This window comes from Maniola jurtina, chromosome 7 (genome assembly GCF_905333055.1).
Source record: "Maniola jurtina chromosome 7, ilManJurt1.1, whole genome shotgun sequence".
Lineage (NCBI taxonomy): Eukaryota > Metazoa > Arthropoda > Insecta > Lepidoptera > Nymphalidae > Maniola > Maniola jurtina.
In genome coordinates, this window is record NC_060035.1 from 15,537,868 (window position 1) to 15,555,615 (window position 17,748).

At 37.2% G+C, this 17,748-nt stretch overlaps 1 long non-coding RNA gene across 1 annotated transcript; it reads right to left on the minus strand.

The window, feature by feature from the left end:
• Nucleotides 1-1,086: 1,086 nt before the first annotated feature.
• Nucleotides 1,087-7,007, minus strand: LOC123866817. Its single transcript, XR_006796257.1, has 3 exons — nucleotides 5,806-7,007; nucleotides 5,050-5,218; nucleotides 1,087-1,335 (listed from the first exon to the last, which is right to left on the minus strand). It is a non-coding gene; the product is annotated as an uncharacterized LOC123866817 (long non-coding RNA).
• Between the last annotated feature and the right edge of the window lie 10,741 nt (nucleotides 7,008-17,748).

The window sequence follows — 17,748 nt, forward strand, 5'->3', positions numbered from 1 at the left end:
ATAAATATTATTGCGTGTGTCACTCGGGATGATGTAAGGAACCAACAATTAGACCACAGACCGCATACAGCCAAAATCCAAATCTGTCCAGACATTCAGAAATTACGATGCAATAAATTCACATGCATACATGAACGCGGAAAACATTATACCTACCTACTTGGGTACTTACCTACTTATTACTTTTTGGGGTCACAAAGACCCAAGTATTGTACAATTTGATTCGGTCCTATATCCTTATCAGTATGGCAGGAAACAGGTACTTAATTGTTCGTAGTCAAAGCGTGCAGGGCGATAGCACTGTCGCCGCGAACACACGCGTCCGTGAAATTAGGAGCCGTGAAACTTATCGCTGTCGGATCGACGCGCGCCCTCGCGGCCGAGTGTGCACCTGCCTTATGACCTTCACCTTATTAGTCGGTAATTTACTTTTAGATAATGACCCCCTAATTCGGCTGTACGCTAACTTAAACTGTACACTGGCTTAAAGTAATGACAAACTTATGGCTTACACGACTGCCCGAAAAAAGAAGTTAGGTATGTGCGTTTTACGCAATTAAATATCACTTGCTTTAACGGTGTAGGAAAAACATGGTGAAGAAACCTGCATGCCTGAGAGTTCTCTATGATGTTATCAAATTACGTATCTGTACTATGGTATGGTACCTACCTTGTTGGCAAGTCTACCAAGCGATTTGGCGTACCTACGTACGAGTAGGTATAACATTGAACTTTAAGTTGCAATGCCCCTTTCGGACCAGCGCGTTTCATTTTAGACCGGAATTTCAGTCAAAACTTCTTTTAGAGCTCTAACGAACCTCTATTAGCTGTAGGTAACAGTATTTTTGTTTTTTGCAGTCAAAAATAGTTTTGATTAGATTAGTTTTGACTGTAACATTATCGATTGTGAACTAGCAACATGTCCTAACTCATTTTTTTTTGCGATTTCATGTTATTCTGCTTTGGGTTCCACAGTGCCACAATTCAAAATAATTCTGAATAGGTAGGTAGGTAAATGAAACCCAATGAAACATTTACAAAAATTTATTATTGATTTCCAATTAATGTTAGAACACAAAAGTGCATTATAAGTACAATACATCAGACATTTTGTTCGTGTAGTGTCGGAATTCAGCTAGGAGTATTTCCAGCGGGCCGCATGCTCGCGTGCGCTGCCGGCCTCGGAGGCGTAGTCGGCGCCGTAAATCAGCGCCGGCCGGTAGCACGTGCCCTGTAATAACACCTCGCAAATCTGGCAACCGCAAACCGCCCTGGTACCTTCGGCCTACCGACCGCCCGCGCCGCGCAACATACACCTTTTTTAGGGTTCCGTCCCTAAGAAAGACAAGTGTAAATTAATTTATAACACCCCCGACAAGTGAAAGTTACAGTAACTAGAAAAGAGCTGATAACTTTCAAACGGCTGAACCGATTTTCTTGGATTATAGCAAAAAACACTCTCGATCAAGCCACATTTCAAACAAAAAAAAACTAAATTAAAATCGGTTCATTAGTTTAGGAGCTACAATGCCACAGACAGATACACAGATACAATGATACACGCGTCAAACTTATAACACCCCTCTTTTTGGGTCGGGGGTTAAAAAAGGGAACCCTTATAGGATAACCTCGTTATCTGTCTACTTTTATACCTCATTGGCATAATATTGTACCTACATATCAAATCTTTGAAAAGAGCAACCGCCGAGTTTCTTGCTGATTCTTTTCGGTAGGAAAGGCATTCCGAACCAGTGATAGATGCTTCTGACGATTCAAAAGTAGATCTAATTGAATAAAAATATTTTGAATTTTGTCTGTAGTGTATGTAATAATATGACTGTCTGTCTGTCTGTCAAGAACCGTCAAGGGTATCAAAATCTACAGGGTACTTTCCGTTTCCTCTAGAATTATGACATTTGATAGTTACAAAGAAGTAAAGGGGAATTCAAAAACCGTGAATTTATGGTTACATCACAAAAAAAGTATTATTTCTTGAACGACGGTACGGAACCCTTCAAGTGCAAGTCTGACTCGCGTTCAACTGGTTGTTATTTTAGTTTTTGAAAAATACTGCAAGCCGTAATTATTTTAAATAACTCACTAGCTTTATTTTAGTAGCAAACACCTATTTTATGAGTATAGTTTTCATTTTTTTGTACGTGAATTTTATTTTGCATTTCGTGTTTATTGCCTACAAATTAACTACCTACCTACTCACACTTGTTGGCTGATAAAGAATGTTGTACCTTTTGTGCAATAATAAGTAGGTATAGGTTTCAATTATAAAACGTTTATGTAATCTAAAATTCTAATACATGCTAGTAGGTACCTAACTATTTTTAAACCTAAAGGAAATAAATTACTATGTACCTACTAAACACTAGGTACCTACTTAGGTACTTCTATTTTTTGAAAGAAATAGAGAGGCATGTCTGTATGGTTGGCTTACACAATAGTTTTTTGATTGTTAATGCAAACCTTAATTATTCTGAAAATCTGTTATAAAAATTAAAACTTGCAGGAAAGTTTCAATCTACCTGTAACTAAACTTACTTTCAAATTATGTACTTTTGAAACTTCATAAATTTTTCCATGTATACAATTTATTTAACAAATACAATTCAATTAAGGGTGTCTGGCAGGGGGTTGCTACGAGGTTGGTACGACTCTAAACTGTCTGGCAATGCGAATATTATTTAAAAAAAATTGACTTTAAACTTTGCGTAACATTTTCACATGTTTGTTATCTCCCAAAGCCACCATGATCCAAACTTCATAGTCGCTGATCGTTCCTCCCTGAATTGGGGACAATACGTAGAGAAACTTTCAGCTTTTATAAAATAACCAGAAGACGTCCGCCTTTACTCGGCAGGTCGAGGGTTCTATCCCGGGCACTCATCTCTCATAAGTTATGTCCGTTTTAAACAGTTAAATAAAGGAAAACATCGTGTGAAAACCTGCATGCTTCTTCTCTATACCTAATGTTCTCAAACATGTGTGAAGTCTGCCAATCCGCGCTTGCCCAGCGTAGCGGACTATGGCCTAGTCCTTCTCATTCGGAGAGGAGACCCGTGCTCGGTAGTGAGGCGGCGAGGGATCAATCAAGAGTATTCTTATAGTAGTAGGCATAAGTGCTGCCTACACCATTGTGGAAGTTATGCTACCGATATGATTGCAATACCATTTTTAATCATGATTCATCATGATCAACTCATCGCCAGCCCACTACTGAGAACGGGTATCCTCTCAGAATGAGAATGAGGTTTAGGGCACAGTCCACCACGCTGGCCAAGTGCGGATTAGCAGTCTTAACATCTTTAACATACCTACCTTGGAGAACGTTTTAGAAAACTCTCAGGCATGCAGCTTTCCTCACAATGTTTTCCTTCGCCATTATCATAATTAACTCTATCAGATTTAATTTTCTATTTACAATAAATAATTAAATCTGATACAATTAATTATGATAACGGCGAACAATGTCAGATTTCCCCGGCTTACTGAACTACAGGAAATCCAGTTCAATCAATCAATCAGTCAGTCAATAAAAACCGTTGTTGGTAGGTACAGCCTATATTTAATAACGCCTACACATAACACAAACGACAGCTTTTTGTCAGTGAGCTGTAACTTTTGTACCGATTTAATTAGAACCACTGCAAAAAATACCTAATTCACAACTTAGGGTGCAGTCAAACGAAACGTTATCGGTTAGTAGGAAAATAAATAAAATAAATTTTTTATTATTATTATTAATGACAGAGTAATTAGCTCCAGTTCAGAAACTTCTTATACAATTTCAAAAATGTTTTGACTGATAGATATAGTAGCTCTACATTATCCCCGAGTGCTATAGGCTACAATCGCGACAAGTTGAGATGGCAATCTTGGTATGAGGCAGGGGGACGGCCCGCATACCCGCACGTCACCCGCAGACACCCCAGTTGCCATCTCGCGTACCAATCCTGTCGCGTACTATACCTAAAGTATCGTGGACAAAGTCGCGGGGAAAAGCTAGTAAGTCACTACCCATATTATAAATGCGAAAGTGTGTTTATTCATTGGTTTGTCCTTCAATCACGTCGCAATGGAGCAACGGATTGACGTGATTTTTTGCATGGGTATAGTCAAGGACCTGGAAAGTGACATAAGTTACTTTTATCCCGGAAAATCAAAGAGTTAAAAACCTAAATCCACACGGACGAAGTCGCGGGCATGATCTAGTAAATTATAAATGAATAGTCTAACTGCACCTTTACATACCTACTCTCATAGAATATCCAATGAATGAATTTCAAACTACACAATTTTGTATTCAAATGCGAATCAAATAACAACACTGGTTTAGACAAAAACAAAAAATATTTCGGCATTGAGAGGTGTTGTGTTGTGTTGTGTTGTGTCGTGTTGTGTGGGAGTCAATTAAGAACCGGTCGCGGTGTCCTTCCGCCTCGTAATTAAGAGCTGTCGATATGGACACACACACACACACACACAGCCAGCTCCACTAGGCGGCTATGCGATACTAAACATGTGCCTTATCGCCTTTTAATTAAGTGTTTACTTTAGGCTTACCTACCTAGTTCAAAGTTTCTATACAGACCTGTGCAAGGTCTGTATAGAAACTTTGAAATGCTATTTACCGCGACTTCGCCGATGTGAAATTAGGATCTTACTGTATCTGGAGTCCGAAGCAGTAGTACCATACCATACTTATTCAAATTAAGTATGTCCTTTTGAAGCAATCAAATATTACTTGCTTTAACGGGGAAGGAAAACATCGCGAGGAAACTTACATGTCTGGGAGTTCTCCATAATATTCTTGTAAAGTCTAAAAAATATCTGCACTTGGTGGTGGTGGATAGGTATGGCCTAAAGTTTAGGCCATATCCACTACCACTCTTACCCCTATGGAAAAGGTCACAACCCTCAGCAATAAGGAAAACAACAAAGAGATAATTTGCTTTATTTGGATACAAAAGAGCAATTTTGACTTCGGCGAGTATTTTAACACTTATTAGGGTTTAATAATAATTTAATGAGACGCACCTTGCGGTTGTCTGACGGAGGCGACTGAAAAAAGTGTCACATCGCTTCACTACAGCTGGCTGTCAAGGTTTCACTTTAATTTTATTGCCAACATTCGGCGTTTTTACAGCGCTAAGGCCGCAGTGGTTTGTGCCTGCAGATCCTGATCACGTGTTCCTGAGTTCGAACCCTGGGAAGGCACATTTCAGTCTAAGTATACGAGTATCTATTCCCAAATAAATAAAATTGAGTTTCTGTTAAAGATGAGTTAAAAATGATTTGGAGTTACTAAAATCCAAACCGCTTTTAATTTAGTTTTTGCAATCATCGAAACAAATAAACCGATTTTGAATTAACTTTTCTGAACTAACTTTTACCTTACTTTTTAAGAAAATTTGTATTGTCCTCACGGAAAAACACGTTTTCTATCAAATAACTGTTTAGCTTTTATCAAGTCATACCTATACTTATTATGTTATCTAACATTTTAAGGATTCTGTACCTTAAAAGTAAAAAGAAACTCTTAGGTATAGGATACTTTGTTGTCTGTCTGTCTGTCGTGTATGTCAAGAAACGTGTAGGGATCTTTCCGTTGACCTAGAATCATGAAATTTGGCAAGTACCTAATTACTTAGGTAGATTTTATAGCACAATCCGAAAACCGTGAATTTGTGCTTAAATCACAAAAATAATTTAAATTGTTATTTTTGTGCGATGGTACAGAACCCTTGTGTGAGGCCAACTCGCATTTGATCGGTTTTTATTTGCTTGTCTTACCTTCTCATTTATCTTACGGGAAGGAATCCAATCCCATGGACCCAGGGAGTGCTGCCAACGTTTGGTGTCTGGAGCTGCCGCCAAAGTCAATGCCTCCTCGTAGTCACCAGACCTGGTTCTGCATATTCTTCCAGCTAAATATGGGATAGGTATTTGAAACTCTAGTTTATACGGGTTTTCTAGAACAAACCAAGAGAACTTAAAATTACTATCAACCGGATTTCAGAACGCTCTTAATATGTGGGTCTTAAATTTTTATACTTATTAGTCTTAAATTACAATCCAAAAATCAGTTGCACCTATTAGTTAATTTGTAAAGATTGAAGAGTGGAAACTGCACTTTTAAAATAAACCGTGTCATAGTTCGTACAAAATGAGAATTCACTCGCTATTTTAACTGTAGGTATAATATGTCAACTGTGATGTCAAAAGTATGAGTTTGTACTTTTAGACACACTTAGAGTTAAAATGGCGAGTGAGAACTTAAAATTTATGTATCGAATTGCACCTGCCTTTCGTTCTAAGTATGTGGCTCTACTCTCTCGAAGATTTTGGAATGCTTTTTTGAAGAAAAACGAGAAATCCTCGAAAGTCGTAGAGTTTGTGCTTGAATTGCTATTTTATCTAACGTCTAAACATTACGAATTATGCGTCTTAAATAAAAATGAAACCAGGCATTAGGTACCTACCTGCTTATATTTTAGTATGCAGAAATGATTGTAGTATCGTAATAACAATACAGCTCGATCGCCGCCGTATCAGCTAAGCACAAGGAACTCATAAGCCTCGGCCGGGGCTCGGGGCTCGGGGCTCCCCACAACATAATGTATACGAAGTCTCATTATTCGGTAAACGAACCCCCAACAATAGTCTCCCCGGAATCGATTTGATCCAATTAGTATGTATCGAATCCCGTCACTAGGGTCGCCAAATTCCTTGCTAAAGCCAAAGTTTTCCACGAAACTCCTGGACAAATCACTACCGATACCTATTATACATGCGAGAGTGTGTTTGTTTGTTGGTTTGTCCTTCAATCACGTAGCACCATAACAACTGATCGCCGAGATTTTTTGCATAGTTATAGCTGTACCTACTTAGTAAAGACCTGGAGAGTGGCATAGATGATTTTTATACCGAATAAACAAAAAGTTCCCATGGATTTTTTAAAAACTAAATTCACACAGATGAAGTCGCGGGCATCAGCTAGTTTTTTATATGCCACCACCTTCTATCGCCACGGAGGCGACTAATACATAAATTACTATACTATTATTATAAAAGGGACTTAAATATTTTATTTAAACATAAATATTTTGACATTATTTTATCAATAATTTTTTGACATTATTTCATTAATTTTTATGTGACGATAAATTAATTGATACTGAGAAATTGACATCAGTTTTGATTTTGACTATGATGAATTTACGAACAAAAATGAATAAATAAATTATTGTAACACAAGATAGCTATAAATGTATTAGGAAACCTATTAGATAATAAAGGCTTTTTTACTTTTACTTTTACTTTTTACCTTCTATCTTACAAATTCAACAATTTAACAATCAAAAATAGTACCTATTTTGAATAACTGCTTTGATTTCGATGACGACGATATTATGTCCATTTAGTTAGCGGGAAAATTTACATGGCCTCAGGGACTTGGTTTTACGGACATGTTAGGAAAATTCCCGTCGTCTTGTCATCCTACCATAGCGGCTACAACGGCGGAGCGGACGGCGCGGCGCGGCGGCGGCCGTGCGGTATAACCCGTTTACTTTGCATCCGCTAACAAGTAAAGTAACAATGTCATTATGCAAATGATACCCCACGACTCAATCCATCGACATCGAGAGTGAATCGAGATCGACGTCAGATCGGTTAATTGCTCGATACTTATTCGATTAATGCTCGACCGTAATCGATTTTATTCCTTCGCGGAACTATTCGAGCCTATGATAGAGTCACTTCGAACAGGCTGGATAGGCCTATCTATACCTATTAATATTACAACAAATGTCTGTCTATCTCACCTTTTCACAACCCATCCGCTTAACCTATTCCATCTTTTGGTAAAGAAATTGCTTGAATTCCGGAGACAGACATCTAGACTACTTTATGAGGGAAAATCAAAGAGTTCATCTTAAGAGCTTAAATCCACGCGGATGAAGTCGCGGGCATCATCTAGTTTGAAATGAACCTTATTTTGTTTAGATGGCTTTGTTCTCACATAACTAATGTTTTGAAGACCGCGTAGCGCAGTGGTAAGCAGCGGACTCTTGTAAGTGCCGGCTTCGATTCTCAGCAAAGACAATTTTGGCGCTGGTCTAGCCTGTTTGGAAGCTTCGGCCGTGACTAGTTACCACAGCCCCGACCGTTGAGCGATGTAGAAAGGTTCAGTATGATACCACATAGGAACTAACTAGTAGTGTTGGTTTAGTAAAAACTTTGAAGTATATGTCGCCTTCCAGGCTATCTCACTTCCACCTTAAACGCATCACTCATTATTTGTTTCTTATCAGCAGGTGAGATCGCATTCAGAGACTAACGTAACATGGAATAAAAATATGTTAATCACAGAGTACCTATAGACAGACTACGAGTGTAGCTGCAAGTATATATTTTCGCCAGGCCACGGCCCAGCCAGTCCCCTGAACTTCTCGATGCTATGTAAATAGATTTTACCTCGTTTATGCCGCTAACAATGTCATTATGTAAATCACACTCCATCGACATCGAGAGTGAATCGAGACGGACGTCTGATCGGTTAATTGCTCGATTCTGTATTCGGATAATGAGCGGCCGTAATCGATTTTGTTTCCACGCTGAATATTAAAGCGATTGTGTATGTAATTAGCCGTGGGAGGCGCGACTCGGTAGCGGCTAGAGAGATGTGATCTCCGGATCGATGCATTAAGAGCACAGTGGCGCCAGACGTGCCTTATTTTCTGAGAAACGAAATGTGTGGGATAGAGTATAGTGTTTAGCAGTTTGTACTTTTAACGTATGGTTATTTGTTAGATTGTGCTGACGGCCAGTTTAAAGAAGCTGCTAAAGTTGTGTAAAAACATTACTCACTTCTATTAAAGTTTAAGTGCTGATTGTTATGTATATTTTCTGAGTTTCATAATATAACGACTCACACTACAAGTAAGATTAACTATGTTATTTCTGCGAGCTTTAGTTTCCGGAAATTACCCTTGACGGGGAGTAACTCGCAGTGTTAAATATTAATTATTATTCAATCAATGTTCTGTACTACATACATAACAAGTGTAAATAAAAAATTTATAACACCCCCGACAAGTGAAGGTTACAGTAACTAGAAAAGAGCTGATAACTTGCAAACAGCTGAACCGATTTTCTTGGTAATCGATCGATTAAGTATAGCTAAGAACACTCGCGATCAAGCCACCTTTCAAAGAAAAAAAACTAAATTAAAATCGGTTCATTAGTTTAGAAGCTACGATGCTACAGACAGATACACAGATACACACGTCAAACTTATAACACCCCTCTTTTTGGGTTGGGGGTTAAAAATCAGCACGCAGACTTTAAGGAAAGTGAGTAATGTTTTTACGAAGGCACTTTACCTAAGTAGCTGATACCTATAATTAATGTGCGCGGGCTAAGACACATGCGTAGGTTAAAAGTACACAATAACACTACTTGATGCAATACATTTTGTTTCTGGAAAATAAGTAACGTCTGGCGGTCCTGGGATGTTGGACCATTAGGTTGTAATTACTCGATGTTTGCTCGACACCGCGTTGATGTGGTCGGGTCTAATGATACCCCTTTTTCCGGATCGAGTTAAAAAAATCTTTATTGTTTATTAATTGTAACGCATTTATTTTGACCGTTATCTCTAGTCACGCTATATGTTAGTTTTTTTAATAATTAATGCATTATACTTACCTCTTGGTTTTTTAGGAATAGTTACCTATTAGGAATTTTTCATCGAAGTTATAGTACCCATTCATTCTAAACCACTCGATTTGGCCCTTTTAAACTTACTGATTTTTTTCGGTAAGTATTTTCACTTACATAAATTTTAAAATTCTGGTAAAAGTTCATTAAAAATATCTACTCGTATGTGTTTTTAAGTTTAAAAAGAAAAGCAGAAAAACTAACGCACTAAATTGGGAACATTCTCTTTTTTTAAGTTGCATAAAAGAGTTTAGATCGGGTTATTCTTAATATTCAAACTTATTATATATACTTATTATACCTATTATATTTAGTGCGCCCATGGATGTATAAAGTGCACTTTATATAATATTTAACGAGTATTTATTCATCCAAGTATTTAACCTAATAAATCATAACACCTATACCGAAGCTGTTAAACAATACGTATTCCATTGTTATTTCACAGGTTATTTATTGCCTGAATTAAGAAAAGCGCTAGCAGGTAACAATACAGTAAGATTATTATGTTACAAACTGTAAAATGTGTTTATGATCTTAACATTACTTGAAACGGAGTTTGACGATCGCTAAGTAAGTACTATAATATACAAATACAGGCAGAACAACAAAAAACCGTGAAGTGAAATAGGTATTCTTGTATAAGGAGATGTAGGCTGCACATTTTCTTACATGATATTCATTCAATAATCATGTAAATAAATACGATCCAGCTGCGTGGCGTTTTTGGAGTTGGCAACGGAACCCTAGTTGCCGCCGTCCACATCTGTCAGCGACGTATGCAAATAGACATGCTGATAATTTATCTTAGTTTTATAGTGTCTTATGAGCAAACTATACTCTCTAACCTAACTCATTGCTAAATATGTATAATCTTTTGAACTTATTCTGACGAAAGTTAGTTCGGAACTTTTTAACAAAAGCATTTTGTAACAAAAGCAACAATATACTTTTTAAAAGCTAAAACCACTAGGCTATCACCGTTTTAAACAAGTGTACTTAAAATAAAAATTTATAACACCTTCGACAAGTGAAGGTTACAGTAACTAGAAAAGAGCTGATAACTTCGAAACGGCTGAACCGATTTTCTTGGATTATAGCTAAGAATACTCGATCAAGCCACTTTTCAAACAAAAAAAACTAAATTAAAATCGGTTCATTAGTTTAGGAGCTACGATGCCACAATCAGATACATAGATACACAGATACGGATACAGATAGTAGGTACACGTCAAACTTATAACACCCCTCTTTTTGGGTAGGGGGTTAAAAAATACCACGACATTTTTTTCAAAAGGGCTTTTTTGTGTTGAATAGAAACCAACGTTTTCAGGCTTTATAACTCAAAGCTAGCAGTAGGTACCCAGTACCCACGGTCGTCGGTTGACGGGTGTCACAGTATCGCGCGTCGCGCTACACACTAATATCTTTATTGCTCATTGTCTGTCTAGACCATAGACAAATCGCAGGAAGCCTGGGATCGCCGATCAATCATAATCGACTGGACTCGGCGCCCCAATTCCTCGCAGGAAACCATTACGGATTTAATATTTATAAGGCTTTAAGACATCCTGTTGGGTCCAGAGTAGATACCTATACTTTGATACACCTAAGCTCTCCAACTGTATCGGTACTAAAACTAGAACCTATAGATCCTATTTTAGTAATTTTAAACAATGAAATATGTTTGGAATTGTTTCTTTAGAACTTAGGCTAAACTAAGTTCTAAAGTTAGGTTAGCTACAGGAAATGTTGCATAAAATTTTAACTTTTCATTTTAGCATTATTTTTTTTTCTTAAAATCATAAGTCCCTTGTTTGAATAATAGAACATTAATAATCTTAGTTGATACAATAATTATTTTTAAGCTTAGTTTTCCCAATCCCATGGTTATACCTGAGTACAGCGCTTGCCTCAAATGATTTGAGCCTGGCGGCGACATCTAGCGGCGGGGGAGAGAAACTGCGACTCAGTCTTGAATTTTAGAGAATTGTTAATTATGCATAATTTCCTACAAAAACTTTTTAATTGGTTGTTTTCATCACATTTTAATAAATTAAAACTACTTAGAAGGTAGGAACTTACTATTTTGAAACTTTTCACCTAAATAAGTACCTGCACAAGATCATAATACATATTCAAAGTCATTGTACATATTATATTAATATCAACTTAACTACGTTTCACTTATTAGCAAGTAAAATTATTTACTTGGTTTTCACTTTTACTAGTTGTAATTTGCTTAATAGTAAGAAAAGCTCAGAACTTTTGCAATTTTCAGTTTCACTTAAGTAAATTTATGTTTTTTTAAACTTAATTTTATTAATGTTTATTGATTTTCTCACTTCTTGTTTCGAAGGAAGTTTTTTGAAATCGATGATTTTATGTAAATAACTTGAAATTGCGCGTTCCTCTAGGGTTGAGCTAAATATTCCGTAATTCAATAATGTTATAATAATATTATAATAATGAAATAATAACAGTACAGTTAAATTAACTCACCGATTTAAATATCGAAAAATATCTAGCTATTTTACTTACCCAATAAGTAAGTAGGTAGGTACCGACGCAGAATTGAATACCCAAAAGTTTGAAATTAAACTACCAATGGTTACTTTAGTTTTATATCAATGCTAGTAAGTAATTAATGGGAAATAATGAGTCGTCATTACATCCGGAACTACTAATTATTACGAGCAGATAGAGCCTAAAGCCCGCGAGGAATTTATGGCCCGAGGCAGAAACGCGTCGTAAACTGACTGACGCCCGTGCGACCTGCGCTCATTAACACAAGAGTGGAGGTGCATTAAAGCACCTACCTTACCATTATCATGGTGTTTTGGTGCTGTTTGCTGTCCGTCTCCTCACCACAGCTCAACTGGCAGACCAGGCTTGACAAGCACAGAGAGCCGGCTTCCTGGAGACGAACATAGAACTTTGACTTTGCTCAGACTAAGACACTGTTAAAACGAGACAGCCTTATACCACTGGCATAAATCTGTCTCGTTTTAACTGAAACTTAAGTCTAAGTAAAGTCAATATCTATAGATTTCAACCTAAGGCTGAGTTCTATAAAACGTAGTTTGACTTTGTTCAGACTTAAGTTTCAGTTAAAACGAGACAGATCTATACCAGCAATAGGTATAACTCTGTCTCTTTTTAACAGTGCTTTTTTTTTCTTTAAATCTGGCTTTACTCTGATTAGCCAATGTCAAGTTTGTGATATTTTCAAGTTATTGAATTTATACAAGTATGGACTCCGTCTGCGCCGGCGCCCGCCGACATACGCGCGGCGCCCCTTTAGAGCGCTTCCCAGTCAATTCCACCACCAAAAAACACCAACTAACACAAAAACCAGCCACTCTTAACAAAAAAAAACACTCCAAACAAGCACTGCACGCGCGCCAGCAAACGCCATCACAGACGAAGTCCCACAGTGCTTTAAGTTTAAGCAAATTCAAGTGCGCTCTATAGACCTCGGGTCTGATCTCAGCTTGAATCAATAATTTACTTGTCCTTGCGCAAGTGGGTCTTAAACTCAGAGCAGATTTTCAGACACCTTCATCAAATATTTGAGCTGAAACAAATTTGATGATTCCTTAATTACATAATGAGCATAATTAGTAGTAAACAAAATAACGTTTATGAACACGCGATACCTGCCATGTCCTACAATCTTCGCACGAACATCCAACTGGGAATTGTTTTCATTCCATAACTACAAATCTAACTTATTTCATTTATTTCTAGATAGGTATAAATAAATGCTTTTGGGTTTTCATCATATAATAGAAGTTTATTAATTACATACTCGGAAGGTTTTTTAAACTTCTTATAATTTTTTTTGTGTCTTATTGTGGAGTTTGTCATTCCAGTCTGCCAATCTGACTTGACCAGCGAGGTAGACTATGAGCAGACCCTTCTCATTCTGAGAGGAGAACCGTGCTCAGTAGTGAGCCAGCGATAGGTTGATGATAATGTTAATTACGTTTATTGTGTTTTAGTTTTAAGTATAAATTATATTTTAAAGTCATACCAATTTTGTTGTTTTAAATTGTCAGGTAATTCCTTTAGTTTTGCTACTAGGTGTGTGTAGGTAAAAAAAATAAAAAGTTAATAAACTCTATATAAAATCCCACTAACAAAATAATAAATCCAAAACTCCAAACTTTGGTAATTTAATAAAACACAAATCAGAGAAATGATGTCCGAAACAGATGCTTTCCCGGGTCGCAACCCACTGACCCGACGCTCCTAATTGAGTGCCAATTGACTCCTCGCGCCTGTCGCCTCGCCTGTCACTTAATAACTACCTTTTGACATCTGGATCGATCGATAACAGGGAAAAATTATGTGCCTATGCCTATTATATAATATACTTAGGTAAAGATAGATAAGTACCTACTTAAAGTTGTTTTCCTTGGTGGTTCTTCTCGATACGAAAATCGTTCGGAACCAGAGATAGATTTTTGAAATTCAAACCCCCGGCTCATAGACTTTCTACCACAGAATTACCTTGATTGTCAATAGCTTTACTTTTTACCTTAGTTTATAATGTATTACTATTTACTAGTGTACACGAGGCGACCGCTGTTCTCTCTGACCTCCACAATCCATCAAAGATAAACCGGTTCATTCTTTTCTATCTATAATAAGTTAAAATAATTCTACACACGATATATCTTTTAACCATTATCTTCCTACGCAAAACGAAAAAGAATTTTACAAGATATAACAAATTTCAGCCTATAAATAACGTTTTATGACAAAAAGTTAAAAGATTTGTAAGCATTAAAAAGCACAAAATAGTTTTTGTTCGACACATCGACACAATAATTTATGTGACATTGAACTAGACAGTTGTTTTAGCATTCGACTCGAATAAAAACTGAACGGGTTTGTATGTGGTTCATGAATATTCCATGGGAACCTTCTTATCGTGGAACTATGGCGTAGGTCATAGGCAGACAGAAGCTCACGTCTTATGTAATTGTGTAATGTAATAACCGTAATTTGCTCATTGTATATAATAATATGTTTTATGCATCTATAGTATAAAAGAAAACTTGATTGATAAATCAACTTATTGAGTAAACACTTAATAGCTAAATCTAAAAACATAAGATTTTTCCATAACATGAGCACTACTTACTAATAAAGGATTTTAATAAGTTAGAATCCGGGTCGGATAGCTAGTTTTAATTGATGAATTTGCAATAGTATTTACAATGAAGCTACTGCAATTTGTTAAAAGAATCTTTTAACTAAGTGTTTGTTCCTAAGTAGGTACCTACCTAGGTAGGTCCACAGCCGACATCCAACGTGTCGCTTTAGAGCCACTGGATTCAGGTAGCGTAAGGTCGTGGCGTATGGAAGTCTTTATAATAGACCTATGTCCAGCCGTGGACAATCGGTTGATGATGATATAGATCTACTATCAAATCTACCTACTTGTACGACATTGATATACCGACTTTTAGATAGACACATTGCGATACCTGTAGGTAGGATAGGTAGGACTATGTCGGTCGCGGTGTAGCGATCGGCGAGAGATAATCAGCCGGCAATTATTCATCAAGCTAATGCGTGACGTCACTAGTCGTGTTGATTCTACGGCTATAACTGTCACGCTGATGTATGGGCAGCGCGGGAGCTAAGTGCTCACTACTTATACATAGCTAAGTACCCCGAGTATATAAATCCTGAGCTGTCGGTACGTTCATGCAAAACGTGGATTTTTCCTACATAAAGTATGTACCTACGCCGCAAATGTGGCACCGAGCCTGTTCAACAGCTGCTACGACGCGACGTTACGACTGACTTGATTGATAAATAAACAATATCCATATTAAATCATAGTGAGGTGAAAAAAAATTGTTATAAGTAAGTTGGCAGTCGGTAAGAGTCCGATATAACCTCCGTGCCTTCCTGGGGGCGGTGGTTTCCACGAGAATTTTCTTACGCGAAAACGGTAGCTTTATAAGTATTTGAAGGTTCTACTCGTGGCAGGTTCATTCGAGTGGAATTTCCTAAAATCCTGAAAAACGTATACTTATACTTCTTTAGTTATGCCCGAAGCCTAAACATCAATTTTCATAGAAATGATTTAAAATTGACGGACTGATACAAAATTTTCATCCCCTATAATTAGGGTAAAATTTCTGAAAATCCTAAAACACACGTTTCTTTATTTTTTACCAAAAGCTCAAATACCAATTTTCATGGATCAGAAAATAGATCAGAGATCCAGATTTTTTAAGAATCCCAAGTCTTTGATTTTCAAGGATAAAAAATAGCCGATGTCCGTCCCCGGGATGCAAGCTATCTCTTGCACGAGTACCACAAACTTGGTTAATCGGATGGGTTGTGAAAAGCTAGCAGACTGACAGACAGACAGAAGTATAACTTTGGTGAACAAACAGGGGTCTAAATGGTTTAAACGCCCGGTCTGCATAATTTCCAGTTTGTAATTCAATCGCAGTTAGATTAGGTAAATTATTTATTAATTATTAATTATGTAGTCGGCGTTCATAAATATTACTACAACGCTCATTATAATAATAAATTATTATTCATTATGCGTAAGTACATGACTGTAAGCGACCCACTCCGATTGAGATCTAACATCAGATGACATCTGAGAAGATGGACAGACATGAAATTTGAGAAATAGCTCCAAGTTTAAACAACATTCAGTCTAGACGGGACAATATGAAGAATGGGTGGGAATTTTGTGAAAACATGGAGATAAGTAGGTACAAAATGAGTAAGTCTCATGAGAAAGGTTGGTTAGTTTTTTCTTACCTATCTACCTAGTGCCTAATGGAAGGAATAATTCATTGTATCATTTTATGTACCTATCTTATGCTACTTCTCTACTAAGTAGTGTCTAGTCAAACTAATAAGAAACTACTAACTAATGAAAAGCTGGTCAAGTGCGAATCGGATTTCCCCACGAAGGGTTCTGTACCATCGTGCATAATAGGTACAACATTATGTAGTTTTTTATTTTATTTGGATAGCGACCATTTTGAGATTCGTTATCTTGGTTTTTTATTATTTGTCGTTCTAGCAATAAAAATGCACACTGACAACTCTCTACCTGTTACGGTTCATGAGATACAGCTCGCTGACAGACAGACGGGCGGACACGGGGGCTTGGTAATGATGTCCTGTAGGCATTCTTCGGCTATGGAACTTTTAAAACCAGGCTCAGACTAATAGTCTAAAATTTCAAAATGTTGTAACTTTAAGCCCTTTATGATATTGTTATAAAATTTACAGTTCAATTTTAATGATGATTTTAATGTGTAACATAATAGGCGAATGTCAGTTGCCGTGAAAGTGCCTAAACCAGCGTCTGCTGATAGCGGGCCCCCATGCGGGGAGCCTTGAACCCGCGCCTCGTCGACTGGAACGTGTCATACCTACTGCGCGGAGCTTCGCGCCCACATTACAACTAAACTTTGATTCGATAATAAAAATTACTAATTTATGACCGTTCGCGACGTCCGTCGCTCGCTTTCGTGGGAATTTCGAAAACCCAGCCTAATCCCTTGTCTATAATATCATAATGAGAACCTCTGAATTTCAGATTTCTAGGACGTTTGGGCAAGTTTAAGCGTTTAGGATTCAGTCAATGAGAGTCAGGACTTTTAGGGGTCCCTACCCAAAGGGTAAAAACAGAGCCCTTTCAATGTCATTCTGGTCCATTAGGTTTATTTTTCACGATTCATTGCGATGTTCTTGCTCAGAAAAGAAATATTTCATACATCCGAAGTTTATGTTAACGTGGTTAACGTTAACGTACGGAACCCTAAAAGAGCGAGGCCGGCTCGAGTACACTTGTTTTTGGTGTAAACAAAAAATGGCAACAATGCACACTACATGTATAATACTTTAAACCTTGATGTAAACGCGGTGTCATATAATATTATGTGACAAAATTTTCGCTAATAAACATGTCGTGTTAATTAAACTCAGGCTGGTCAACTCCAAAAACTGAAAATATTT